Genomic DNA, 8,264 nt, shown 5'->3' with positions numbered 1-8,264 from the left:
ATATTTTCATAAATTTCACACATTTTGTAGACTTAGCATTTCATTAAAGTGATCGAAAAAGTAATCAATAAGATCAATCAATAATAAAAATAGTTGTTATTTAGTTACTTGATATTTCTTGGCCAATTATTTGTTGTAACCCTACACTTACAGCTACTGTATGAAACAGGTACCAGACAGAATAATGAAAGCCATAACACTATTTATAACCCATTTCAGTTTATATGGAGAAAAACTAAAATAGCTATTTTATTGCTTTTTCCCCATTTACCCTTTCTTAGGCTAAGTACAGTCCTTTTTAAACTAGACCTAGTCTTATGTGGTCTGGATGGAGCAAAAAAAAAGTAATCACCACTTTTCCTGTGTTTACAAATATAGAATGAAGATTCGAGAAATATGAAAATTTATAAGACCTTGATAGAGAAAAAAACTGTGAAACTGCCCTTTGACGGTTTACATAATTAGAATAAAGGTTTCACAAATCTAGAATGTACTGTTTTTATAAGCATTAATGTTTTTACCATGTTATCTAGTACAGGTAGGAAGGAAGGAATTACTGTAATTGTTGGGGCTTTGTAAATTATAGAGTGTGGTCTAGACCTACTCTATCTGTAAAGTGTCTCGAGATAACTCTGTTATGATTAGGGTTGGGTATCGTTTGGTTTTTTTTCGATTCCGGTGCTAAATCGATACTTTTAAAACGGTGCCGGTGCCTAAACGGTGCCTGAACCGGTACTTTTCAATAAAGTAAAAAAAAAAGAAGAAAAAAAATAAGGGTAGTAAACAACAGTCAGTGACTTATTGCTAAGGCCATGGTCAAAATTAAAGATTTAATAATAATGTAATAACAATAACAATAACTTATTTCACCAGTAAATTGCTGTTGAACCCCAGATGGGAAAAGGGTATTTTACAATTACTGTCAATGCACCACGAGGCTACCTGTTTTAAGTGAATCTGTGTTGTTTAATTCCGACAATGGCAGCTGCGAGTGAACGCACCGTCTGTGTTGTTTAATTCCGACAACGGCAGCTGCGAGTGAACGCACCGTCTGTGTTGTTTAATTCCGACCATATAAACATACTGTCTATCTATGAATTGCGACAACGGCAGCTGCTGCGCTGCAGTGCAGACTGTTACATCCCGCTGTAGAAGTCCTCCACAGTGAAATACAGTCACACTTTACACTGTTTAACGTTAGCTGTCAGCATTTTAACCGTGATTAATCCAGCTGCTAGCTAAAGGTAGGCTAACGTTACATGCTGTCAGGTGTAGTGTAAAGTCGAGCACCGAAATGAGGCACCGAAACTTTCGTTCTTATTCGGTCTCGTTACTACCGTTTACGTCAGCACCGGTTTCCTATTGGCACCGAGTTTTGGTACCCAACCCTAGTTATGATTTGATACTATAAATAAAATTGAATTGAAATTGAATAGGTACTTCAAGAGGTATGACAAAGCACAGTTGGCCAAAATATATTATCCCTTATCTTTCCTCTTAACTATGAAATCAAGATGCAAATCTGATGCCAAGTTTGGTGTCATAATTTGGCCGCAGGTAGAACAAAATTATGAAAATGTATTTGTATTTCAGGAGCCAACAAACATGTCTTCCAGCATCTAGCACTAGCATAGTAAAACTAGAATAGTAAACTTCACTTAGGCTAGCTGTACATTTCAATAACCATTTCACATGCCATCCTTCCTCTTCAACTGTCACAAAATGGGACAAACTCGTCTTAGGTAAGGCCGCTAAATGACAATAATAATAATAATGAATTACTACGATGATGACGATATGCCATATTGTTTGTACTTTAGTCTCGCTTTGCCAGACCTTCCTTTACAGCGCTGCAGAGGAGGTCAATTTCTCTCTCTCAGCCTTAAGAGGGTGGATCCTACTAAAGTCTACTTCAGTTTTCAGAGAAATAGTGCGCCACTTAAGATGGCAGCGGGGATTCCCCCGAGAGGAAGTTCCAAGGGGAAGTCAAAGAGGCCTGCTTAAACCACTACTGAAATGCACCCGGAGTAATTCCACACACATCTGGCCAACATGGCTCTATCCTACCCAGTATGCAGGCCCAATCACTATAGCTGACAAATACAAAGGGGATGGAGCCTGGGTACAGGGTCAAGGTCAAACAGTTTGTGCATGAGAGACCAGGGTCTGTCCCAGGTTTCTTCCTGAGAGGGAGTTTTTTCTCGCCACTGTCGCACTAAATGCTTGCTCTTGGGGGAATTACTGGAACTGTTGGGTCTTTGTAAACTATAGAGTGTGGTCTAGACCTACTCTATCTGTAAAGTGTCTTGAGATACCTCTTGTTATGATTTGATACTATAAATAAAACTGAACTGAATTGAATTAAATCAAGATAACACCCCAAAACAAACTTGTCTTAAAAAGAGGTTTAGCATTTTGGAAAGTATGCTTATTTCCTTTCTTTCTGGCATTAAGATGTTCAGATGGATATTTATCTCACGCATGATAAGTAGAGAGCTGCTTCCCCCCGCCTTCTTCCTGTCTTTATGCTTAACTAGGCTAACCACATCCAACTCTGTACTGAACAAACAGACATGAAATAATATCCATCCTATCATCTCACTTTCAGAAAAAAAGCAAATTTCTTCCTTCATACTGGATTTTTATATTTTAATCTAGATGAAGCTCAGCGCAAATTCTTTCAGGAAGACTTCTAATCACTGCAATCACCACCATCTCTCCCTAAATCTTTTCAGCTATTAAGGTGTTCACTCTTCAGTAAACCAATCAGAATTGGCCACAAATTCATGATCCAATCACAGCATGACATCCTGCTTTAAATGTCTCTCTCATTGCTATCAGCTGGCTTCTCAGGCTAACGTGCAGCCCTCCTCCTCCCCTTCCACCTCCGGGCGTCGTCACCCACGGCAACCGGAGTCCCTTTCTGACGGATGGGTCCTTCGTTTGGCCTCCTGGTTCCCTCCTAATCCCCAAAGACTTTGTACATTTCATATGATGCTTATCTACAATAAATATTTGCATATCTGCAACAAAGTCTCTCCTGACTGAAATGTGCTGGTGTGAAAAACACCTGGTTTGTGTGAATGGAAGGCCCAAACAAGAGCAAAAGATTTCTTAATTTATTATAATTTATTATGCTTTTTTTATTGGCAAGCTTATTGTAAACATGATGTAGTGATGTATTGTTACAATTGTTTCTACAAAAAAACCGCACACTCCTTTACATCATTCAGGCTGGACTGCAGGATTCTGATAAGTGTCACTGTAATGGACACTGAAGCAGATCAATTCAATACTAGCAACAACTCCAAAAACTAAAGGAAATGCTGCTGATGAGACCCTGACACACACATACACAGACGCACGCACGAGCACACACACACACACACACACACACACACACACACACACACACACACAGACAAACTCTTTTGAGCTGGCCGACCCCTCTCCACAGACCAAACTTTATCATAAGTTGCCTTTAATGGAAAAACCAATGACAAGCTCAAGGAGAAGCCATGTCCCCAACGAAAAACAATTTACGGTACCAAAGAACAAAAGTGAGAGGGGGAAATAAAAGACAACACAAAAGAAATACGAAAAGTTGTTCAAGTGTTGGCAGGGACCAGATATCATTTGAAATAGTTACTGAGTGTTGTATTGCTGTCAGGCAAGACTCAAGACAACCTTGAGCAGAGGGCCTAAGGCTAGCTGGAGTTTTGAAGAGTGGCACTTGCAGGTTTAGAATTAGAACTCGCTCTCTGGTTTTGTCAGGCAAATGTTGACTATGGGAACCCTTGTGGGTGACATTGCCATAAGTGTGTTATGGTTAAGGAAGTTCATAAACTTTCAGATAGAAAAAAATAAAAGCCCTCCCCCAGTGTTAACCCCACATGAGTTCCAATAATTGGTATTGATTACAGGTATAATTTGCACCAATTCATACATCCTCTTATGTATTTGTAATACTAAATTGTTCTCACAATGATGAAAAAGTGCTTATCATTGAAATATTTTCAGGAAGTCAGAAACTGGAAGTACTTTGTACCTTTGGCACGGTAGGAGAGTGGCAAAAGTTCCATGCAGGGCCAGATTAATTCACTAGGGCATACTAGGCCAAACTGCAAGGAACTTGATTAAGCACAATTTTTCACTACAATGCACAATGTAATTTACATGTGTTGCAGCTGTATATTTTTAAATTGGGAAGGAAACCCTGTCTTTGTATTTTATTTTAATCACATTTGTTTTAATAAAAGAACTTGTGAAAAGTGGCTTAAAACTGAACATTTAGCCCACTTTGTAAAAAATATAAATTAGAGATAGAGAGATATATATTGTGTATCGCCATTCAGCCAAAAAATACAGAGATATGATTTTTAGTCCTGGACTAGTGGAAGATGTGATAAGAATCGGTGTGGAGGGGCCCAGCTTGGAGAATGTTGATGCTAGGGAGTGTGGCAAGCTGGTTTAGCCAAGGCCAAAGGGGAAGAAGGCCAAATTACAGGTGTTGGCCATCTGAGGGGCATTTGACAGCAAGGGGGACCCGCTATAAGACTTTGAGTTTGTGCTTCAAATGAAAAAAAAAACATGTACCAACTCCTTATTCTTGTTTAAAATAATTGACGCGAGGAAAAATTTGGGTGCATCTAAATTTTGTGCTGGTGCACCTAAATAAAAAAAAGTTAGGCGCACCAAAGCAAAAAGTTAGTCTGGAGCCCCGATATGGCATGGGACACAAACACACAGAGCGAAATATAATATATCTTATTTAGATATTGAATGAGATCGCTGTGTGTGTGTTACTGCATTCAAAAACATGCATCCAAACAAATTGTTACAAGGCTAAGCTAACCTGGGCTCATATAACAAAGACACGCAGCTACTAAAGGCTAACCTAGCTCGTAAAATTAATGGTATTTTCTCTCCCCCTGCGTGTTAAGTTTAACATGAGAATGCGACCTGTGCTTGCCTGGATGAGTGTATACTTTCCTACCTAAGAGGGGTTGTGCTGTGTTGAATGACTCACCCAGCCATCGTGTCATTTTGCATTCTGAAACCGGGCCTGCTAACACGTCAAGATGGCCAGCACCTTCTGACGTGCCGCTCCAGCTTCTCTTTCCATCAGGTCCGCTCTAGCCTGTTCTTCAATTTTATTTAGTTTAGGGATTAAAAGGTGTATTTACAAAAGTTGTGTTGTGGGAAAACAAGAATAGTCTTTTGGGGTCTTCAGTAGTGTTCTCCCTGTGGTAGTATGCGGTTTGCAGCATCAGCCAGCAGCGTGCTGTTTCCGTGATTGTCTCCCTCCGGAAACAATCAACTCCTCTCACACACCTGCAATGGCTGGGTTAAATCAGATCAACCTACACGCCCCCCTCATGTGTCATTTGTCAGTCTGACCCTCTCATCAGGCTAACTACACACACCATCAGCTGACACAGACTAAAATGTAACAAAATGTTAACATACACATTCACACATAGTGTAAGATTCACATCTAAACTTTTCCCGCAGAACTAATGATCCTGCTGCCTGCAGAGAAGATCAAATTCTCATCAGCTCTCTGGAGCATTATTAGTCACACTTGCCATGAATTACAAGGCACCATTGGACCCAAAATAAATATTTCTACCCCCATTTTCATGAGCCCATGATCCTGATCAATCGACACTCAGCCTCACGTTATTCATTTTCTATTTCAGCCATCTGTGTTTATGAATTAATGCTCTTAATATGGCTGTATATCACAGGCCGTGGAATTGCCTGTCAGTCTAACACAAACATATGTGCTGAGGTGGAGGTCTTTTTCCTGGGCCAGGTCCTGAGAGAGAGATCTGGGGAATTAAACATGGTTCTTCTACCTGTTAGTATTTTATTTTGTTAACGAAAATTTACAAAGGAATTTTTCTTTTCTTTTCGATTGCTAACATGCATTGGTCAAAACTGTCACATTGTCAAAACTCTTCACACAGTCAGCGAAACCGAAGTCTATATGGACCTAGTCTGGCTACTTCACATAGCATTCCGGGATGGGAGGAAAACGTGCTCTGGTTTATTGGCATTTCTTTAAACCAATCAGAATCGTCATGGGCGGCGCTAAGCTCTGCTTATAGCCGCTGCAAAATAGTCGCGCGAGCTGTCTCAATTTACCCTGCAGAGATCTGAGGAGCAGTCAACAATAGTCCTCATAAATCCACCAACTTTAAAATTTCAACACAAAGAAAGCGGAAGGAAACAGAAAATACATGCATCCGGCGAAATTTCCTGTGGCACTGGAGCAATCCTGGAACGTGAAGAATATAGACTAATGTGGACCAAACTGTGAATCTTTTTTCATTGCTTTTGTAACCCGCCTAAAAAGGGTTAACCTGTTAATTGTATTCAGTTATTATCATTATTTATCCATACTTTACGTTTATGAGTGATGGGGGTTTTATTTTGAAAAATACATTTTATTTTGTGGGAAACCGGAAGTAGCGCACTAAAATACTTCCGTTAGCGGACATCGCTAGAAACAGATGGAGCACTGCTTCGGGTTCTCACGCAAGTTAAAAAAAAGATTGAGAATAAAAGAAGTTGGAGAACCATCCAGAAATCGCTTTTATCTGTCCTGGATTCTCGTACTGGAAATCCTTTCTTGGTAAGCTAAAGTGTTCAATGATTGTGTGTGTGGAAAAACCACGAGGTGGACATGCTAGCTCCAGTTAGTGATTATTCAAACATTTTCTGTTGTTTGAAGGAATGTAACATGATAAAAGACATTTATTTCATGGTTTAGGGAGAATTGTCAACTAATTTGGCATGTATTACAAAAATATGCTCTTAACTCATAACATTTTATTTTGTGGTATATATGTGACTAAAGGTTAAAGTTACATACAGGAGAATATAAAATATAATTTTAAGCTATTTAAAGTGGTTAAATCAGCAAATGCTGAAGTTCATATAAATGGTTTTCAATTAAAAACTGTATTTCATTTATTTTGATTCAAAATCTAAAAAAATCCTATGTAAAAAGGGATTAAAAGCAGAAAGGAAAAGTTCATTAGTACAATGTGTTTTTATAATTACATTTCAATTGTAATGATAAACATAAGGTTAAAATGGTATATTTTGACTTTAATAGTTAAAATAGCTATTGTTCTTCATGTGAACTATGATATGATATTTTCTGAACAGTGATATAATGTTGTACAACAATTCAAGAACTAGTTGATATCATAGATCCTGGACTGAACCTGTTCTATATATAGGTCAGGTCTTTTCATGAGGCGAGCAGAAGTCCCAGAAGCTCCAGTCCTTGAATCATGAGCCTTCCAAGGAATAGTGAACCTCCACCACAGCATTCCGGAAGCCTGTGGTAGGATTGTGTCAGTTGAACAAACCGGCACCAACAAGATTTTCCTTTTCGACTATTTACCCTTGACTTTGACTATCCCCCTTTGACTTGACTCAAATTCTGGATTGAACTCGGGGATTCTTGAGGACGACTCCCAAGGAACATTTTCAAAAAGGACATTTTATGTTATTCTAAATTTAATTTGGGCCCATAGGTAGTGTGCATACAATTGTTGTAAAGTGTTTGAACTATTTTGTTGAACTAAAGAATTTACACATTTCAAAACGTTATTACTGTACTTCTCAGCTCCTACGAACCTAGGGTGTACATACTCTGAAGTGGGTTACACTTTCACACAAAATGCAGTCAATGCTTTCTAAATAAGGTGTTGCCAGTGTTTTGGTCCAACGTGCTTATTTTGAGACATGCATGAAGTGTTTTGGTTGTATAAGTGAGTGTTGGAGGTGAGATGAACGGCTTGGCCAAGATGCATGTTGGTAGTGCAGACTGAATAAAGAGTTCCGAAAAAGTGGTTTTAGTGTTGCCCGGTGCTTGTTAGCAATAAAAACAAAAAATTTGTAGTCTACGTTTCATATGATTTGTAAAAGTTGTCAGCATTTACCATTGATATTGATTCTCAAAAGAAATGCTGGTAGAATTCAGATTTATATTGCTCAATAAGCAATCGTTAATTTAAAGGTCCCATGACATGGTGCTCTTTGGATGCTTTTCTATAGACCTTAGTGGTCCCCTAATACTGTATCTAAAGTCTCTTTTATATAGACCTTAGTGGTCCCCTAATACTGTATCTGAAGTCTCTTTTATATAGACCTTAGTGGTCCTCTAATACTGTATCTGAAGTCTCTTTTATATAGACCTTAGTGGTCCCCTAATACTGTATCTGAAGTCTCTTTTATATAGACCT

The 8,264-nt window shown here is 38.7% G+C and overlaps 1 long non-coding RNA gene across 1 annotated transcript; it reads left to right on the top strand.

Moving 5' to 3' along the window:
- Positions 1 to 6,513: 6,513 nt before the first annotated feature.
- On the top strand, positions 6,514 to 7,871 carry LOC114548724 (uncharacterized). Its single transcript, XR_003691398.1, has 2 exons — positions 6,514 to 6,640; positions 7,254 to 7,871. It is a non-coding gene; the product is annotated as an uncharacterized LOC114548724 (long non-coding RNA).
- The last annotated feature ends 393 nt before the right edge of the window (positions 7,872 to 8,264 follow it).

Source organism: Perca flavescens, chromosome 21, assembly GCF_004354835.1.
Source record: "Perca flavescens isolate YP-PL-M2 chromosome 21, PFLA_1.0, whole genome shotgun sequence".
Lineage (NCBI taxonomy): Eukaryota > Metazoa > Chordata > Actinopteri > Perciformes > Percidae > Perca > Perca flavescens.
Note: the sequence above shows the minus strand (reverse complement) of the source record. Positions and strands in the feature narration are given on the sequence as shown.